The 5,886-nt window shown below is 56.2% G+C and overlaps 1 pseudogene; it reads left to right on the top strand.

Annotated features, from left to right (window-relative positions):
- Positions 1-4,095: 4,095 nt before the first annotated feature.
- LOC102499635 (sugar transporter SWEET1 pseudogene) lies at positions 4,096-4,818 on the top strand (annotated as a pseudogene).
- The last annotated feature ends 1,068 nt before the right edge of the window (positions 4,819-5,886 follow it).

Raw genomic sequence — 5,886 nt, 5'->3', positions numbered from 1 at the left:
CCCTGGCACGTCCGGTGTGCCAGGCATTCGGCTGATCAGTGAGGTTTTCTGAAACTGGCCTCACGAAGCCGACTTCCTGTGGGGAAGGCGGACAAGGAGTAAGAGCCTGGCTTACGTCACCGCGAATCGCAGCGAGTGCTGTCGGAGGGAACGTCAGGTTCGAGGGCCGGAGGAGTCCCTGTAGGCTTGACCTTTACACTGAGCCCTGAGGATGAGTCTATCGTGTGTGGGTCCTGCCCCACAGGGCTAGGAGAGAAGACACTGCCCAGGCCGAGGCAGGCCCTCTGGGGAGAGAGGTGGGGCAGGGCTCTTAGCGGCTCACCGCCCTGGTCCACGAGGCTCCACAAGCACTTACTGAGCACCTACTGTGTGTTCCGACTTGTCCAACCCTGAGCAGCTGGCTAGGCGGGAGACCCCTAAAGCTCCTGACGGCAAGTCTGACGGAGCCCCTGGAGACGTGAGAGGACAGCTGCCCCCTTGCACCGCTGAGGGGTACACCCAGGAAGGGCGGCTGGTGTCCCCAGGAACACACAGCAAGAGGCCTTGGCAGAGCAGGGAGGAGCTCCTCCCCCTGCCCCTGCCACAGCTGAGTCACCGAGAGTTTATCTCGGGGTTCTAAGTTCAAAACAGGAGATACTCAAAGCTCCAGCTTCTCACCGTGTGGCCCCGCAGGCAGGTGAGACGTACAACGGCACTGCGCTTCCGCACCGTGACGCGGCCAGGGCCAGGGTGGGTGTGCAGGCCCAGGCTCGGACCCTCACGGATTTCACAGGATTTCTGCAGGAACCCAGCTCGTGAACACAGGCTGCGCCCCAGTCCCCTGTTCCTATCACAGCAAGCTCAACTCGTCACCCTAGAAAGGGAGGCGGTTTTCCTGGGGTTTATTACACCCAGGCCATCAGCCACCCCTCACGTGAGCCACCCTGCGGGGAGAATGCTGGGCACTCCCAGCAGGTGAAACGACCCAGAGACCAGTTCCACTGCGCGGAGCACTTGCCAGTCCGTTTCCCGTCACCTGTGCAGCGCCCCAGGTATTGGGAGGCAGGTATTGTCACCCTGGGGGTGCAGGGCATCACGTGACTTGGCCCAATCTCACCGCCAGTAAGTAGGACAAGGGCCGGCCTTGAACTCTGGTCTCTCGAGCTCCAGATCTCTGCTCCCTTTTTCATTACAAAGTGACGTCAACAAATAAGGAAATCCGACTGTATAAAGAACCCTAGCGCTCTCAGAAACACTGAAATCTCACTGATCATCCCCATTTTCATGACTTTTTTCATTGCCAGAGGGGGTGTGCACATGGCAGAGAGAGAGCACCCCACACCCCCCTGGTGGGGTACAGCCACACCACAACCCCTTTTCTCCATTTCTCCCAGTTCAGATTTGGGGCACACAGGAGCATGTACCTGGCATGCTTTCTTCCAGCCACTGAGTTCAGGATTTGCACCACGGTTGGGCTCTGGCTCCCTTAGTCACTAGACTATGGGGTCGGCCCCCATTTTCGCTATGAGGGGACAGAGGTAAACCAGGTAAGCCAGAGCAGGGAGGTGGGCTGCCTTGGCCGCCTGGTGCTGGGTGATGTCCTGGATGACTGAATAAGGTGACAAGGAGTCCAGGTGGGAAGACTCGGGTCCAGCTGTCACCTCCTAAACTGGATAACCTTGACAAGCCCCTTCCCCCAAGCTGCCAGGCTGCCTGCCAGAACAGAGGGGCAAAGGCTTCTACTAGCCGCATGCAGCCCACTCTGCTCAGAGAGTGTCCGGAGACCTCCCACCCCCAGGGGTCGCCACTGATAGTGCCATCCTTGGCCAGCCCTCCCCTTTCTTCCTGCCCTTCACCCCCCAGGGGGAATGGCCTCGCCACAATCCCTTCTCCTCCATTCTCCTCTCGGGATCTTAGGCATGCACACACATGCGCCCAGCGGGTCCAGGACTCGAACTGTGGTCGACTACATGGGATTTGCACATAGCAACATAGCCATTACGCTAACTGCTGGTCCCTCCTTTTAATTTTTTTTTAAGTTTACTTATTTCTTCCATGAGTAAGAGAGAGACAGCACCCCTAACAAGACCTTGACACTGTGATCACCCCCAGCCTCAGCCCACCCTGGATCACAGGATGCCCAGAGTACTCAGCGGATCCCCAGATGTGAACCCAGAACTTTCCTCAGTGGGTCAGCCTTGGAGAGTGTCATGTTTTATCACACGCCACTGTCCAGAGGGTAGGCATACTCAAGAGAGGCAGAGAGGAAGTGAGAAGTCACCCCCATGGGCATGGTCACACCACAATCCCTTCTCCATCTCTCCCTCCTTTTGGGATTTTGGACACACACACACATCCAGCATGTTTTTCAAGATCTCACAGTGGGCGGGACCAGCAGTTAGCGTAATGGCTATGGCGCTTGACTCTCATGGAGTCGACTGTGGTTTGAGTCCCGGATCCAGTGGCTTGAACTCACGCAGGACGCGTGTGCGTGTGTGCCCAAGATCCCAAGAGGAGAATGGAGAAGAAGGAATTGCAGCATGTCCATCCTCCCGGGGGTGGGGAGGGGGGGTGATTTCTCGCTTTCTGTCTCTATTTCTCTCTCTTTCTGGAGAGTGAATGCACCCTATAGAAAAAAAAAAAAAAAAAAAAAACCTCTCCAAAAAAAATTTCATGGTTGGCCTCGTGGGATCCAGCTGCCTTGACCATCAGGCCTCAGGCTAACCCTTCATTGTCCCCTCTTCATCCTCACGCATGGCTGCACCGAGTTGATAGCATCTGAGAATGTACAGAGAATGAATGAATGAACCCTCAGCTCACTCGCAAGCTCCCTACGGACGAGGCGCATGCTCGCTTCCTTCACTCTGCACCGCCTCGACAGCCCAGCCTTGCAGGCTGAGTTCTCAGGGAACCCAGGAGAGTGCAGGGCAGAGCAGAGATGCCCAGCTCCAGGACTGAAAAGCCACGTGACCACAGCCACTCACGCCCTTTCGGCTCTGGTTCAGTGGGCTGGTGATCCTGCCCAGACCCTGCCAGCCTGCAGGGTGACTCGGAGCAGATGGGGGAACATCTGTGACAGCATGCTGACAGGGAAGAAGCAATGACTACTGTGAAGGCCAAGGTCAACCAGCAGCCACCCTTGCGGGCACATCCCCAAGACGCCAAGGACAATAGCTGCCATTTACCAGGCCTTCCATGTGCCAAACACTGCCCTAAGTGTTGACATACGTTATCTGGTTTAATCCTTGCCATGGCTTGGAGGGAAACAGAGACTCAGAGACCTTAAGTCATTTCCCAGACACACAGCTACCACGTGGGCACGCGAGGATCCAGACCGCTCTGCCCGCCGAGCTGCCACACACCCTCACCTGCCGCGAGTCAGTCACTCCCTGGCGTCATCATGAGCCGCTGCTTGGCAGGCATCACAGAAGGGGGTGAGAGGGAGCCAGGCTCAGGTATACACCCCAGCAGGGACAATGTCCTAAGCAAGGCAGGAAGTAGGGCCCTGGCCCCTGGCGAGGTGTCCTGGGGGTGGAGCCAGGCCTGCTGGGTTCAGTGGAAGAGTGACAGGGCCCAAGTTAGGGAAGAGGGGGAGGGCAAGGTGGGGCGTGGGCTGTGGGGCTCTGTGCCAGGCTGTGGGGGACCGAGGGATTGCAGATGGTGCCCTAAGAGTTGGCCAGCCCCTTAGGGGTCAGAGCTCCTTAAAGGAGTCCCCTAACTTCTCCTTGACTGTCGGGAAGGACGATGCAGAGGGTGAGAAAAGGAAGCAGTCAGGTCACAAGGTGGGAGGAAGGGGCTGGAGGGAAATGGGATGGCAGCCCTGGGCAGGAGGAGAAGAGAAGCCTCTGAAGGCATAAGGGACACAGGGGCCCTACCACCCATGTGTCAAACTGATTTGATGGACACAGGACGGTGCCGTGTGTAAGGGACAGCCTCAGCTCGCCCAGGTCGCTGTGCTCCAGCCCACCCTTAGCAACTACTACTTCTTCCCCGCAAGAAGGTGAAACTCTTCCATCAAAAAGCCTACCGGGCGCAGGACGCGGGACCCAACTTGCAGGAGGCAGGCGGCGTGATCGACTCGCTCCTTTCCGGAGCTTGCGTGTTCTTCACTCTCGATCAGACCTCAGTCACATGCGTATGACCTGGGGCGTGGACAGCGTCCAGTTCCTGCCCTTTCTCACCACGGGTGTCAGCAACCTGAGCTGGCTGAGTTACGGGGTCTCGAAGTGTGATGGGACCATCACCGTCGGCACGCGGTGGGTGCCGTGCCTCAGACACCGCATCTCGGTGTACCTGCACTACTGCCCTCGGAAGTGCCCTGTGCTCCTACAGACGGCAACCCTCCTGGGGGTCCTTCTCCTGGGTTTCGGCTACTTTTGGCTCCTGGTGCCCAACCTTGAGGCTCAGCTTCAGCAGCTGGGCCTCTTCTGCAGTGTCTTCACCATCAGCATGTACATTTCACCACTGGTTGACTTGGCCAAGATCCTTCGAACGAAATCAACCAAACATCTCTCCTTCTCACTCACCACTGCCGCCCTTCTTACCTCTGCTTCCTGGCCCCTCTATGGGTTCCGACTCAGACCCCTACACCACGGTGCCCAACCTCCCAGGAATCGCCACAAGCTTTACTCACCTCTGGCTTTTCTGGAAATATCCCCACGAGCAAGACTATCAGTTCCTGCAAACCTGTGGCAGCTCACTTGACCACTGGGCACCTTAATGCCGACTTGGTAGCAAAGTCAGCTCTACTCAGCTGGTCTTGCTGACCAGCTCCATGGGCGCGATTGGGTTGCAGGGAAAAGAGGCAGCATGGACACTAGAAGGCCAAAGAAGCGCGTCACTGAGATGATCGGGTGGGACCTAGGAAATGAAATCACTTTTATTTTTGAGAAAGATTTTTTTTTTTTAATTTTGGAGGTTGGGGTGCTATATTTAGAATGTGCCTTAAAAAGAAACTGTTCCTGGGACCAGCAAAAAAACCGTCTAGCAGATGCTGAGGATGGTCAGAGCAGTGACGACAGGAACAATACCGCGAGGACTGGTCTAGGAGGCAACGAGCTGCTGCTTTTCTTTTCTCTTTGTCTGGCTTTCTTTCTTTCTTCAAGACAGGGCCTCACTCTGTCACCCTCCCCCGCCTTAGCCTCCTAGCTCGGATGATAGGTAAGTGCCACAGAACCTGGTTCTTTATTTTTCTGAATTTGCTATAGGGCACGTGCATTCACCGGAGAGACAGAGAAAGGAAAAGTAAGAAATCACGCCCCAGGGGGGTGGCCATGCTGGGGACTGGGGGCTTTCAAGCTGCCAGTTCCGCCAGACAGTTGGCCACGTGGGATCCAGCCCCTTAACCTCCACACCACCTGCTGGCCTTTTATTTTAATTTAAAGTTTAATGATTTCTTCCATGAAGAGAGATACAGTGGGAACCAGCAGTTGGCGTAATGGCTATGTCGCTGGACTCCCACGTAGTCGACCGCGATTCGCGTCCCAGACCCAGTGGCTTAAAACTCACGCCGGGCGCGTGTGCGTGCGTGCCCAAGATCCCGAGAGGAGAATGGAGGAGAAGGGATTGTGGCGTGACCATCCCCCCGGGGGGTGATTTCTCGCTTTCTGTCTCTATGTCTCCCTCTGTCTGTCTGGCGAGCGCACGCGCCCTATAGCGAAAATCTCTCCAAAAAAAAAAAAAAAAAAGAGAGAGAGAGAGAGATACAGTACTCCCAGCTGGGTCTCCATGCCATGAGCCGCCTCCAGCTTCAGCCAGCCCCAGATCACGGGCACCACTCCCAGTCAATAAGCTGGACCAGGACCCAGACCCGTGCCCCATGGGGTCCCAAGACTGGAAGTGTACTGTCTTAGTAGCATGTGTCACAATGGCTGGACCAGAAAACCTTTTTTTTTTTTTTTTTTTTTT

The sequence above is a fragment of the Tupaia chinensis genome, unplaced genomic scaffold (genome assembly GCF_000334495.1).
Source record: "Tupaia chinensis unplaced genomic scaffold, TupChi_1.0 Scaffold000450_1, whole genome shotgun sequence".
Taxonomy (NCBI): Eukaryota; Metazoa; Chordata; class Mammalia; order Scandentia; family Tupaiidae; genus Tupaia; species Tupaia belangeri.
This window is presented reverse-complemented; position numbering and strand designations above follow the sequence as displayed.